Genomic DNA, 15545 nt, shown 5'->3' with positions numbered 1-15545 from the left:
TAATAGGTGATCTAAAAGGAATGGAAACTAAACAAGTTAAAAATCATCCGCTGATAACATAATGTGCATACATACTTAATGTATGTTCAATGCTGCAGCCTCTCAGGTGAGAAACCAGACACACCCGGTCAAACAACATCATGAAGATGGCAAAAAAACCAAACATGGCTGATGAAGCAAAACCACCACGGTCTGCCAGGAAGCGTGTCCTTCGGGGAGATGCACGATCACTGCACTGAAGAAGAAAAGAGACTCAGAGGATAAGAAGGTTTTGGCAGAAGTTTGGATAAAAAAAAAAGCAGAACAGTACTGCAGAGTAGAACAGAGGAGGATCTTACACAGTAATATTTTAAGCCTTCCATGGAATTGGTCAAAGCGTCCAGTTTGGCTTCATACAGACACGCTCAGCAAATGTGATCAATCTACTAATTCTCTCTGTTACAGCTGGACAACACAGCTTGATTTATGTTGTTCCTAATAACAGTATTTACTGCAGTAATGAGTGATTTGTTGAGTGTATAGATCACATGAACAACCCGCTTATGTGGCTTCTGCAGAATTTCTTTTCTTTCTGACACACGTGCTCAAACAGAAGATTGATTATATTCAATGGAAAACATTCTCATTGATCGCTGCCGGTGCTTTTCAATGAATTATTCCATCAGTATCCATGCATGTCATAAAGTTTTGCTCAAGTATCGGCATCTCAAACAATGTAGAGTTAGGGACGACGTGTGCATTTATGACAGCTGCTATAAACAGCTTGTGGCATTAATAAACGGCTCACAGAGTGGCATGGCATCAGAGCACTGTGACACACCACAGCCTCTATTAGCGGTTGAGGTTTATGGTGCTGTCATCCTCTTAAATCCAAGATTGTAGCTTTTGAGAGAAATATAGAATCTCTATAAAAAGATCCAATGAAAAAAACATGCAGTTAAACAGATGTAAAGCGTCCACGTGTTATGCCCCAGCCAGTGGTTATCACAAAGCTGCAAAATAAATTAGGAGAAACTGACGGCGTGTCTATAAAGAAAGCGTTTCACCCACGACAACACAGATGGGCCTATTTTAATCTCTGTCTAACAGTTTAAAAATAGATTTCTCCATGTTATAACAGTTAACTGTAGAATAACTTTAAATGTAATTAAATTTAATTAAATAATATATATACTAATTATTTAGTAATGAGTTTTTAGTGAAATACTCCAATTGTTACCAGGACAAGGCTACATGTTCCCTTATTTAACCTCATCTCAATACTAGAAATGTATAGAAAATTATCCTAAATGCCTATGCTTGTCAAGTCCAAAGTAGTCAAAGCTATTACAGGCATGTACAGGAGTACAGGCATGATTTTGGGCTCCCTTGAAAGGTTAGAAGCTGATTTTTTTTCCAAGTTCTGTAAGTGCTTCACTCAATGGCTGTTGTGGGCTCTAGGGTGGGCATAGAAGCTCATATCTGCTCAAATGAACTTCTGCACTGAAATCACACTTTCTACAGATAGAAGCATGAAAAAGCATTCATGATCAAAGTTTTTTTTGGCCATTTTGTTAGCATTTAATCATGGAATACTGTATTTGAACTAAATATATTAATGAAATGGATTAACTGGACATTTAGGAATAAAAGAAGACAGTTTTGATGCACTACTGAAACACCCAGACATTTATTGGTGAGCTTGCAAAACTTTGTACATGCTAGTTTGTTAGCTTGTCGTTGTTTGATGAGCTTTCATCTTGAAATTGTTTGCATGAATAGAATCACGTTAGCCTATTTGCTTAGCTGGGATTGTATTGTTTGGCGCAACAGCTGGACGGTAACAGGTTACCAGTGTTGGGGCTAGTTACTTTAAAAAGTAATATATTACAGATTACATATTACTCTCAAAAATAGTAATGCCTTACACTACTATATTACTCCCTGGAGAAAGTAACTAGTTATATTACTAGTTATATTACTAGTTACTTTTTTTCTACTTACTCTAAAATTGCCTGAGATGCATAAGATGGAAAGAGAGCAGACATCTCCTCTACTACGTAAGAGGCAACGAGCTTATTTATTTCTGATTTTGATGCTGGTACCAGTACCTTTTGATCGAATGAAAGTTTTAGCTGCTTGCGAGGCTGCTCGGTAAAGTCATCCTGTTGCTTGGCAACAAACTCGATGTGTCCGTGCTGTCTTTCGAGGTGTTTTTTCAAGTTGGAGGTGGTGTTCGAAGCGGTTGAGAGTAGCTTTTTTCCCGGGCAAAGGGTACATTGCACTACGAGGTTATTTTCCTTTCGTTGCAAATATTGAAAATAGTGGTTGAATTTCCAGCCGTCGAACGAGGTTTTTTGCAGAGCGGTGCCTTCTTCAGGACACGAGCTAGCAGAAGCAGCAGCAGCAACATGCTCCGGACTTGCTGACTCTTCCATTTTTTACCCATCTGCCCTGGCGGGTGCCGCTGGCGACCAATCGGTGATGGTAAATGATACCTCGTGTCAAACCCCAACCAATCACTGATCCATTCACGCCCCCCCCCCCCCCTCCCTCCGTGCTGTTTTGTGTGATGCGTGTGTGGTGAAGTAGCTGGTAGCTACTAGCAAATGTAACGCAAGTAACGAGCCCGGAAAATTGTAATATTATTACTATTTTCAGTAGAGTAATGCCTTACACTACTAGTTACTTGAAAAAGTAATCTGATTACAGTAACGCGTTACAAAGTAACGCGTTACACCCAACACTGCAGGTTACATACTACAAGAAACTTTGAACTGGTTATGAAACAGTCTCAGTTTAATACAGATGCCTCTATATGACCTATATAAGCAAACAAAACCATCAGTGAGAAGATTGGCTATTTCTGTATTGTTATTATACTTATTATGTGTTATACTGTTATACTGTGCTACACACATGCCACTGATCTCTGGTCTTTGGTTCCCCAGGGCAGTGACATACCATAAAATATTGGCCAGAAAGATCTGAGAGATCTGAGCATGATCTGTTATTAGCAGGTCAGTGCTTGCATTGTGTTAGTACGTGATCTGTGATTATGGTGACACCTGGTCGTTCAGACTTTATGTGTTCTTTAATTTCAGTCCTGCAGTCAAGTCAGCATACATGAATCATAACCAACTTGCTGAGGCAACAGAGATGTATCAAAGCTTGAACATGCAGCATGGCTTGAAGAAGGGATTTGAGTTGGACCAAATCAGTTCGAGTTTGTATAAAGTATAATGGAAAAGTACTGGTAATGGTGACACATCACCAAATGACAGCTAGTAGGTTAGGAAAATACAAAAAGCCAAAACTATAATAAATGTAACACAATTATGATGAACTTTACAGCACAACATCCTTTCCACTGCTGAAACCCAAGGACAATGATGGCCTTTGGTCGGGAGAAAGGATTTGGGTACAGCCAGATGGCACTGGGTAAATTAATGCAATAAAATCTTAAATTCAATTTTAAAACTCACAACCAGGGTAGAGCAGCATGACCTCTTTTCACATTGAGCCTCAGTAAGAAATAGAAATTCCAGTAAGTGAGGAAATAAGCAAGTGTGAGGACTCAGCATGGTTTGCCAAAATAAAAGCATGTCTGATCCTTTGAAGGACTCAATACATGATAATAAAGACTTGATTTCAGCAGTGTATCTCAAATACTGTACAACATACAAGAAACATTGTACAACTGTTTTCTTTTGAGCAACAAAAAAAACATCAGAATTTCAATAAAACTCATGCACAAGCTTATGTATAATATATATATATATAATACCAGACTGTCTGTCTCATCAGGCATTATAGTTTCCCAAAGAAAGACAGATAATACATAGAAACATTGGAAAAACAACAACAACAACAACAACAAAACAATCATGGACCCAGTATTGAGCCTTGAGGAACACCATGCTATGTCGCTTTTATCTACACTCTTATACTGCAGCGACAGGAGACCTACAGTAGCATGAATGGCATAATTATAGTAACTTTAGTCCTTTATCTTTATCTACAGGATGCGTTCAGGGCACAGTACTGACTGTAGGTTTCCTGCATTTTGGCAGTGCTCAGAGCTCAACACACTTCCCTCATCCTCCCCCAGCTGTCAATCAATGACAGGCGGATCTGAGAGGTCTTGTGAAAAGACCAGCTGTGGTATGCACTGGCAGAAGGACAGATTTGGACAGTGTTGGTCTTCACATTACCGTCTCCTTGGTAACAAGAGGAAGTATGAGAGGTCTCGGTCCTGTAAATAAGACATGGCTGAAAGGAAAGATGAATTATACTTTTTCACTAGAGTGATTATTTAGACACGGTTACAAAAGAGCAAAATGAGGACTCTTATCATCTGGTATCTGTGTCAGTAGTACATGAGATTATTTTACTGTTGAAGAAAGTGAAGATAATGTACTGTATGTAGGAGTGTGATAGGGTGTCTGACTTTTCAGCTGTTTAAAAATCCAAATTATACTTCCTCACCAGGCTCTTTTGTTGCATCCTATACTTCATTTTGAACATTTACTTACCTTTCGTTCACCTCTTTTCTATTTGTTTGGGTAGGGATATCAGCAGACTAAGCAGTGCCTTGAAGTAGCATTGGCTGCATCTCAGTTCCCTCTGTATATCTGAGCTCCTCATCTTGCCCTTGACATTGAGCCCACAAAGGAAGCACATTTTATCTGCTTGTGTTTGAATGTCTTTTTTTCCATCATTACCTGGGGCTCATGACCATGGGTGAGTGTTTGAGCATAGATCAAAATGATAAATTACAAGCTTTTTTCCTCTGGCACAGCTTTGTCTTCAGTACAACTGACTGGTAAAACACAAATCTGCCCCAGTGTGACTTTATATTTTTTGTCAGTTACAAGCTACTGAAATGTGTGTCAGAGACTTGCCAATGTTGATCATGGTTCAAGGGGATTTATTTGTCATTATACTACACAGGGTTGCATAACGCAATGAAAGTTTGTAACTCCTTCTTGCAACACAAACATAGAACATATATACAGTGATTAAGCCCATAAACATGAACACATAAACACCCAGGAAACAATTCTGTAGTGCATGTTAAAGATTTATGTCTGGGTGAATGCAAACAGCGGCAATAATATGGTGATGATAATATGATCGGAAGAAGTTTGACATCAGGTAAACACTGTCCATCAACTTTGTCTGTGTTTGAGCATCAATTACATAAACAGAGTCCAGCTCCCTTCGTCCAGTTCCTATTGAGTGCAACAGCTTGGTCCAAGATGTTGTGTTGGAGACGGGTCTCTCTAAGATGTGGGCACAGCAGTTTCCGATTTCACGTTGTTTAGCCAGCCTGAGCCCCATTTAGTCCATTTAATTTCCCTGCTACCAGACATTAGCCAGGAGCAGTCTGCAAGGCAACCTAGATTAACACAGCTCTTAACCCTGACTCCCTTCCTCTCCTCCCTGGGGCAGTTCAGCTGGTCAGGTTCGATGGTCGAAAGACGTTGGATCATTGACAATGATGAAATTATTTTTTTGTAATGCGATACCTGTTTCAGAATGGGTCACAAGGCTTACTCTTCTAGATCTTCGCTGTCACACAACAGATATTTTGTCATTAGCTAAATTAGATTTACTCATTGGAGGGACCAAGTGGAGGATTTCAGTGACATGGCTGATTCCCGCTATGAACAGGGCCATTTCATCAGAGAAAGGGTGGAAAACTGGAACCAGAAATGTAGCACCCTTGAGTATTTATTATGCATCTTGAGCTGAAGCAAGGTTAGGATCCTTGAGGTGATTGAAACAATTTCAACTCAAGACAATACAGAGCCAGAGAACACATCTGTATGTAGTGGATACTGTAGCTGCTAATGGCTAAAATTAAAGCCAAATCCTGCTTAAATCCCTGGACATTGCAACTCAGCAACACATGAGTTCAGCCAGTGGGTGACAAATATCAACTGTACATATACAGACATGAAGTTAGCGTTGGATACATTTTGGAGATGATCAAATTGATTCATTGTGGGTTATGGGATGAAAAGCTTGAGGTATTGGAAAGTCTTTTTTCAGATCTATTTTAATTCGAACCACCCCTGATATTCTCCATAAGAACACATCATCCTTTTTTCTGCAGTGGAGCAAAGGGAGTAGAGATTCCTCAGTCAGAGCAATTATACTTGGAAGAAGCTGACAAGATTTTACTTTCACTCTTTCCACGATGCTGTCGTGTGGGTTGACTCTTTATGCAGCAGGGTAGTGATAGTAATATGGGATGACAGGATGTTATAGGTTCACACGACTTTTGAGGAAGAGGTGCACAAATAACCCGACTGTATGAATAAATGGATAGAGCCAGGTGAACTTTTGATAGCTGTGAAATATATGTGGAATATGCTTGAAATTAACTACTTTGGACATGATGAATATGATAAATTATAAAAATGGGAATAACAGCACATGCCTTTGGACAGTCTGTGGTCTTTTCAAAGGATTTTATGATGTTGAACTCGGTTGTCCACACCAAAAAGTGACAGAGACAGTTGTGTGAAGAATGAAAAAAGACCTTGAAAGAGAAGTTGCTTACTTTCTCTCTTCTGCATACCTGGCCAATTGCTGTGTAAAGTGGGTGTTGTTGTCCGATTGTCTGTTTTGGAAAGTCGCAGCTGTGAGACACAGCATCTCAAAACTCTGGGGTCGAAAAGGCGCAGGGGAGGAGGTTTCAGATGTTTCCAACAAGCACGACATTTGAAGCACACTTAAGCTTTTAGGTCTCCTCGACTCTCTGCACTACCTAAAAAAAAACAGCGATTGACTTTTCTTTTTTTACTTGTACTTTTTGTATGAGTGACCTTTATCTGTACCAAAGTAATATTTTAACACGATATATTTATTTTAACTTCAACTTTAACTGGGTACTTTACACAACTCTGGCCATTTGCCACATTTGTCTATTAAAAACTAGTGCACTATACCTGCAATCAATGCATGACCATGCAATAAGAAGCAGTGCTCACAAACACTTTTGTGAAAGGGGAATGAACCAGAGGCTAAAAAACTTTTCCTATCTGGGTTGACTACTCAGTGTTGTTAGAGTAATTAAATAAAGAAAAAATATTACTTTGTTTGTTGTTATTACCAATGCAAAGGACAGAAGGGACAGTAGGACAAAGTAGCAACACAGAACAGGCTGTACAAATGTTTTTGTTGGATTAATCTTGCAGGTTTTCTCTGCTACCAGAAATATCTTGATGGAAAATGTCTCTGTTTTCTTTTGTGTCCCAGAATCCTTCATCTTTTATGTTTATTTAGAAATGTCTCTGTCCATACATTTCTTATTCCCACTATGTATTTTCAGTTCTTGGACAAATCATACATAGAAAATCCAGAACGTATCCCATGCATAATGGTGTAAACAAAAATTGTAGATAATCATGAACTGTCCACATTTTAACATTAGAAAAATGTCCATAATATTATTGTTACATGAGGACCACTCACAGGCAAGTTTTGGGAAAACTGCAGATGAAGTAGTACAATAATAAATAAATATTCAATCTATCCAGATTCACCACACAATATAAATAGCATTTGAATGCAACACACTAAAGCACTTAACAACACTCAGCCACAGTAGTTAAATAAAACAACTACACTGAAGCATCTTTAAGCCATTAAGGAATTGGCTTTAATGTCTCAAAGCCTTTTGTTTTCAGGAAATTTGATTCTTCTTTATGTGGATTATTAAATGAAACAACCGATGCAAAAGCATTCCCTTCTTATTTTTTACTGTTTTAAACCCCCACTTGTTAAACACAGAAGAAAGGGAACAATCAGAAGACATATTTTGAACCGATTGTGCATCTAAATGTGATTTATACTCTCTGAGTTGATCAGCTTTGATCTGTGATATACTGTATACAGTAACAAAAGACAGATGATATATACTGTGACAAAAAATGACCAAAACCATAAATGTCCTTGATTTGAATGTGTTTAACAACCTCCTGACACCCATCTTATCATGTTGCAAACTCCTCATAGCTGGAGGCTCTTTTTAAAGTAAGCTCCCCCAGACATTGGCAGCCAAACACAAAGTCCCAGAAGCCACGAAACTTTTTATGCAAATGAGTTTTACATGAACGCACCTCCGTTTTCTTCCAGCCACTGAAAACATGGTGCTTCCTCGGACTGATGTTGTCTTGGCAGTGGAAATGTTCGGCGCTGGATAACTTGTCGTGGTGACCTCACTTTGCACTCCCCTCAGGGAGAACAGCTATGTGGCCTCTGGGCTAATGGACTGTAATTTAAGGTTTGTCTGGTCTGCAAGGGTTACACTGCCAGGATTTTGACCAGTAGGGTGTTGGTCCTTTTAGTCTTTAAGAAAAAAAATGAGAAAATAGGATGAGTGAAATCGTGACAGCAGTAGTGAGATTGTAGGTAATGTTCAGCAACAGTAGAGCCAGATGTTCCCAAGCGTCACATCTTCAACCCCAAATACTCCCCAAGGTTGTAGCAATTAATATTAGCTTATTTTTGTCCAGCATAATTTTATCAGCTTGGTTCCTCAGAGAGAAGAACACAGGGAGTCAGATATTCTCTCACCATTGTGTTATTTTATCACATTAGGGAGAAGAGCTGTGCAGTGACTGTGATAACTCTGAAATGAGATATGGTCTGTAGGGCAAGAGAGAGCATAATGATAAAGCGGTACATTTTCTGTCTGGTGCTTTATAAGTTATGTCAACTACAAACAGGAGAGTAAGGTTGGTTTCGTCACTTAACTGATTTGTTTGTGTGAACTCTTGCTATGCAGTGATTGATGGTGATGGATACACAGTAGCTACTGAAAAACAAAAACTATTTTTGAACTACGTAGTAAGGCACTTTGTTATATATGTATATATGAAATATGTATTTATTGGTAGCCAAATTCAGCGAACACACAGCAACATTAGCATTCAGTTGGAGAGTAAGGCACCTGGTGAATGTACAGTAAGGACATATTTACACTCCTTATAGCTCTGCTTTGGTCGCCACCAACTGCTATGGGAAATATTTCAGTCTTTTGCTGCTTAATCCTAGATTACATTACTAATTGTGGTCTTCCACCATTTTGGAAAGTAGTTGCAAGTAGCTTTGTCTCAAAACAGTTCTAATGAGTTTCCTGATGAGTTTATGGTCTCAGTTGTTACTTTCAAGTCTTCCTCAAAGCAGAATGATGTTCATTTTTTAAATTATATAAAATAGACAATAAAGCAGGGTATGCTGTTAGGCGTTTCCTGGGGTTCTCATTTAGATCCAATCTGTCCAATCCTCAACAGCACCATCCTCTTGTTCAAATATTGTCCCTTCTGGCTCCGAAAAACCAAAGTGGCCGTGATGCCGAACTCGTGGCTTGAAAAAGATAGTCCACAATAAAATGGGTGACTGTGGATTAACAGTTAGGATGCATCCACTCCCTCTAAGGGTTCAAACCAGCGTGCTTATTGCTGCAAGGCCATTCCTTTAAGAACCATCATCTACAAGCCTTATGATAGTTTCCCTTTTAGATCACACCAGCGTCTTTATTTAACAAGCGTTCCTTTTTTGTCTGCTATTTCTTATATGACTCATTTCACACGCTCTTCATAGTTCACTGTTATTGTTTGGCAAAGTAGAGCTCAAAATTACAGTTTGTTGCCCAGCAGATAGATGACTTACAGTACTGTAGCAGTCTTGGCACTCACAAACTGTACAAATCGTATCCAAAACAGTCTCGTTTCCACCCTCCTGTTAGCCTCGATTAATAGCACTTCTTACTCTAAACACACAGTAACACTTAAGTCATTTTTTAGTCATTAGCGCACACTGAACTACAGGCCGGACGTGTTATTCTCTTCTTTGACACCTATTAAGACGTATTTAATGTCTCCTTCTATTTATTCTCTTTACACCCAGCCTTCATTTGTCTTTGCAGTTCGCTCTAGTCACATGTTTTGATCCTTTAATCCACCATGACTCCCCAGGAAACAGATTATAACAGACCTCCAGTTTATTATGTGACTCATAATCCATCCGACAGACACAAAAGTTCATTCATTGGGCTATTGATATTAATCTTTTTGTGCATCCTTCATTTGTCTATCTACAGACACATTCCTGACCTATATCCCACAGTGCACTGCACAGTTGGAAAAACAATTGTTTGAAATGATAGTGAGAATAAAAGACAAAGGGGAAACAAAGGTGATCCCATGTCTGTTGTCTTTGAAATGAGCAATTACCTGTAGAGCGCAGAGTCAATGATCGCTAATAGACTTTAATGGGAGGGATTCAGCACTCTTTGATTAAACAGGATTTAGGTTTATAGCCACAGCAGATGGAGATACGGGGTCATCTGGTTTGTCTAAATAGTTGCATCCGCACGGCTGCGTCTGTGTGTACATGTGTTGTTTCCGATGCGTTTCCAATCTGTCATGGATTGTGGCCAGGTAGGGAAGCATGAGACACCGACTGAGACGGACAGAGAAGAAGATTCGCAAACAAAGAGAGCCAATAAGAGAGAGAGAGAAGCTGAGTTAACAGACAAATCATGTATTTCCCAGATCAAGCAGGATCCCATGGGTGATAATTGAAATCCTCTCATGTCCAGCCAGAAAAGACATTTTCGATTCCAAGACCACTGAGGTTTGCAACTTTCTCCAAAAAATAAATTACAAAGTATATCTTTTCTGTATAAAACCTTTGGAATATTGAAACTATGTTCTGCTTCCATAATGATACCCTGCAGCCTTCCCGTCATTTTTTCTTTAACTTTTACAGTTAAGGTCTCTCACCACAGTGTTCTCTTTCTGTCCAGCCCACAAAACAGATGAAAGAAGCTGTGAGTTTATAAAAATGTTGGTAGTCTCATCCAAATCACCTTTAATTATTTCTGTGCATTTGCTAATTTAGTAGAGGTCGGCTTCTTGGCCCTGAGTTTTGTCTCTAAGGCTACTGCATCCTTCGAAGTCTCCATTTGAAGACTGAATGTTGGACAAGAAGGAGTGCAGTGAAGGAGCCAACCCTTTCCCAAGATTCCATGGGAGTTGGATATGTTTTTCCAAAAAACAACTATGTCGGACACACGGAGCCAAACAGCAGCTGAATACACTTTTAACTGTAATTATGGGGTTTCAAATCACTTGAATAGCTAACGATGCAAATGTTAACAAAATAAGGGACTTTGATACTGCCAAAGCTGCTAGGCGACTGGAGTTGTGTGTCGTGACGCAAGGGTAAGGTCAGGGAGAGCTAGTGACATGTAAAGGGAATTCTCTGTAGACTGGACTGTCTCGTGTCCCTTCTTAGACAGTGGTCTTCTAAGCGTGACTTCCCTGAATTGAGACACAGTTTCTAACTGGGGGAGCCTGCTGGATTGAGGTTAAGGAAGCCTTCAGACAACGATCAGGGCTGAAAAAAGCTACCAGATTTACATTTCTTTGCTTTTTTTTTCAATTGATGTTTATTATTTTTACATTTCGACTCAAGATCAAAGATAAGGAACAAGTGTTTTTGGTAAAACACAGCCTATCAATGCAACTTAAATGAGTACTTCTTTGATTTAGTACTGCACTAACTGTATATAATACTATTGGACTCACAGTAGACAGTTTAAAAAAATATCAAAATAAATGTAGCAGAAGCAAAAATATCAGTTTTGTCTGTTGCATTAATTGTTTTTCATTGTCAAAAGTTTGGTGCCTTTGGTGTTTGGTACAGAGGTCTGGTCAGATCACTTTTGAGGCTATATGAGAGTTTGCTCAGCTGGATCCATAAAAGGCTTTTTGCAATGGTCTCAAAACTTGTTTTGGTGTAATACTCACATGTGGAGATCAGCCCTGGCATTAAAATGGCCAAATTCCTGCTAAAGAAATGACCATTTTCAGTGTGTAGGTTGCTTGCTGATAGATTGTTGTTGTGATTCCCCATAAAAATGGGGATTTTGAAAATGGTAACACGCACACAGCATAAAGGAGCAGAATGCATCATCACTTTAATGTAAATTTAAATCAACTTTAACTGATTTTTTAGCTACTTTTAAGCAGCTAAACACACTAACCCTTACACATCCAGCAGTTCTTCTTTTGGGCGTTGTTCTTTTACTCTAGGGACAGAAGAGCACTGCAGCAACCAAAGACAGCATGTTTTCCCTGTGGCTAAGGCTGGGAATGGAGGAAATGCAGCTTAGGCATAATTAGAGGACAATTTTTCATGTTTACATAATATAACTGCCAACTCGTCTCCAAAGCATACAATTATAATACATAACGGCATTAAGATGAATGTCCTACCCCCCAAGAAGCCTTTGGTTTCCATTAATTTCAATGTAGCAACGTGAAACCTGCTTCACATTCTGTAAGCTGTAAGGTTATCTTGTAAATATTTGACTTTTTTTAAAAGATATAGGAAAAGCCAAACTGTCTGTCTTGACTAAATTAGTCATGTTAGCACATTTTGCTTTCATTTAAGATTCAATGAGACATTTATATAATACACACTGGCTATAAAAATATCTTTAAAGGATGCATTGGGTTCAAAAGTCGACCTGGCTCTTTAAAGAATGTGTTTGAAGCATTTTAACAAGGCGCACATCCTTCATCTCCCCACTGGCACCACAGCTGGCTTGGCACACAGACGGCCTTTCTTATCTCTGGGCATGAACGCACTCACACACACTCTGCCACATGCATGCAAGCTTTTGCAGATGTGTGTGTGTACAATGGGTGTGTGCATGTTTGAGAAGAGGAAAACTATATGTCCACTGCTACACAGACAGGTGGACTCTAGCCTTTGCAGAAAAAAGCCCCCAGGTCTCCATCTCAACTCCTCCTTCTTACTTAAAACAATTGTTCTGGTGTAAGTGCCCTCAAGCCTTTGTAAGTGTTTGGCAGTAAACAATCCATTTAAGCCAGCACAGAATAGTGATCCTAATATGGAGCTGTTTCACTCAGTGTTGATCCAGAGAAGAGCAGAGAGGAGAGGAGAGGGACTGAGCGGGCAGCAGCGTGTTGATTAGCAAGGATTACTGTCCTCTGGCACCATAAAATTACACAGAATGCCCATTATGAAACCATTCCTGTGGGAGCTGTTTAGTGTCCAAGAGACCAACTGGTTCATGTCAGCAACAAGTGGTAGAGAGTTTCCAGCCACTGTGGGAATCTTCACTCCTTCATGAGTAAATATACGGACGTACTGCAATGCAAAACAATTACACAGAATTTGCCTCTGAAGACACACCAGGAGCTCAAACATGATTCAGCAGAGAAAAGTCAAAGAAATCAAACAGCACCAAACAGTATAGTATTAATCTGTGTCTGAAGTCTTGTGTTACAGCATTGCAGGTTCAGCTTTACTATTATCTATTGACCTGGCTGGCAACGACGTAGGTATCAGTCACTACGTACACTGATGATGTGGCTTGCCAACATGCATAAGCATAAGAAATGGAGAGCCAGTTCGCTCACAGAGTCACAGAGGAGACAGTTTATTTCGGCGTGACTCCACGGACTGTTGTTCTCTGTATTGTCTTCCATGACGCTCTGCAAGTAGCAGCATGAATTCTGACCTCAAAAACCCCTGCCTTGAGAGAACAGGGGCAAAACCCCTTAATAGTTCCTTATTTCATTATTAACACTAACTTTATGTATATGAAATAGTCAAAAATAAGTGCTAAGGTAGAAAAAATAAAACAACAAACTTGCATAATTTCCAAGTTTAGAGCTGCTGGATTCGAAATTTCATTTGCTACATGATGCATCAGTCATCTGGTGTGTTAGTGGCTCGGGAGAGAGGAGAAAGAAGAGAGTGGATCATTTGTCTACACATTCACAGTCATTAGCTGTTGTAGGCTCTAGGGTGGGCTTAGAAGAGTCTTTCTGCTCAAATGAGCTGTCAATCAAACAGCTGCAATCTGAGGATTTCTGGTGTGGACGGATGATGTCGTCTTCACAGAGTCTAGACCAATGGAAGCAATGAAAAAGCATCTGGGAACCATGAATGCTTGTACAAAATCCCTTGCATAAAATCTATTAGATATTTCAGTCTGTACCAAAGCGGTGGGCTGACATTGCTTTCAGCAAAGCCACACAGCTAGCAGGGCTTAAAAGTTGCCGGACAGAATAAAACACAGTGGTTGGTTCAACCTGACAAACTTGCACGACTTGTAAAGTGATACCGTCCACATGATGGAAGGCACAAAACCTTGTGAAACTACAGGTGTTGCCTGCAACATGCACGGTAACATGGTTCAAGTCTTAATAGAAAAGGAGAGATCTTCCACTGAAACGGCAATCAAAGGCAGATGTTGGAAGCGGATCAAGGTTATTTTGGAACAAACCTGCTAAGATTTTCATTTCAAAGACATCTGACCGGAGCCTGACACCACACACACCCAGTCAGACACACACACAGGCGGGGGTGTTTGTGGTGGTAGGTGAGTTTGTCTCTGTGCCACCAAGATGCCCAAACTCTCACTTCCTCCCAGTCCGTCAGGCTACTTAGCAGCATATCATGGAAGAGGTCCATTGGTTTAACAGTGGGGACCAGTGCAGGGTTGCAGCCCTCCTACACGTGTGTGTGTGTGTAATGCTAAACCAGACACAGGCTTGTGGCTCCTTTGAGAATTTACTTCGCTCAAAGTCTCTCTCCCTCCAACGTTTTCAGTGCGATCCAGCTGAGTGGGTGAAAAAGCAAAGGAGTGAGAGAGAGAGGCAGCTTGTATAAGGCAGTAGTCAATCACTCAGCATAGGCAGCCAGAGAGAGAGAGAGAGAGAGAGAGGGAGAGAGAGAGAGAGAGAGAGAGAGAGAGGGGGAGAGAGTGCAAGAGATTGGAGAAGCAGCCAGTCGTTCGTCCCTCACTCTGAGGCTCGAAGTTTATAGGCAGCCAGGCAGATTTTCTTGGCTCAGACGCAGCGCTCATGACAGGATTAGGAGCCGGGGACACGGGACCAACCGGAGATCTGCAGGTCCTAGTGGACGAGACCGAGCCAGATTCTCTGCCTGCACAGGTAGGACTAAAAACCTTCATATTTAACTTTTTTTAGTGCATCAGATCTGTCTGCTTACAAAAGATTATTCAGCTGACAGCAAATCCCCAAATCCCTCCTAATACAATGGTGATCATGCAAGTAGATATTTTGGCAAGTATTGTTCAAACCTCAGTTTAATTCTTGGTGATAAAATCTGGTTCCCTGAAGACTTAGAAAAGAGCACAGCATATTGTTTTAATCTTGATGTGAAATGGTTAGGTGGTTGCAGAATATGTAATAAAATCCACTAAAGGAATATTCCTGCCTCTTTTGAATCTTTTGTGGAGATTTGAATAGAAACGTGACCCCCCTCTTTGTTTCTTAGACTGCACAGGCATGCACTGATAGTGTCTGCACAGACAAAGAGTGAATTCTACTTGGTCATGTTGAGAACTTACCATGTGATAAAGAAATTGCTAAAGTGAAGATACGAATGGACAGAGCCGGTTGCATAACATGCAAGATTGTATGGATCCGTTAAATTTTGCTGCTGGGTTGGATTTAACTTCTTCTTTTTTTTTAACATCCATT

The 15545-nt window shown here is 40.0% G+C and overlaps 1 protein-coding gene across 1 annotated transcript in view; it reads left to right on the top strand.

Annotated features, from left to right (window-relative positions):
* The first annotated feature begins 14878 nt into the window (after positions 1–14878).
* lrrc17 (leucine rich repeat containing 17) overlaps positions 14879–15545 on the top strand; it is a 30269-nt gene continuing 29602 nt past the window's right edge. Inside the window, exon 1 of the mRNA XM_073480845.1 lies at positions 14879–14993. The gene's annotated coding sequence lies outside the window, so the exon portion shown is untranslated. The remainder of the gene's footprint in view (positions 14994–15545) is intronic.

Source organism: Pagrus major, chromosome 14 (assembly GCF_040436345.1).
Source record: "Pagrus major chromosome 14, Pma_NU_1.0".
Taxonomy (NCBI): Eukaryota; Metazoa; Chordata; class Actinopteri; order Spariformes; family Sparidae; genus Pagrus; species Pagrus major.
This window is presented reverse-complemented; position numbering and strand designations above follow the sequence as displayed.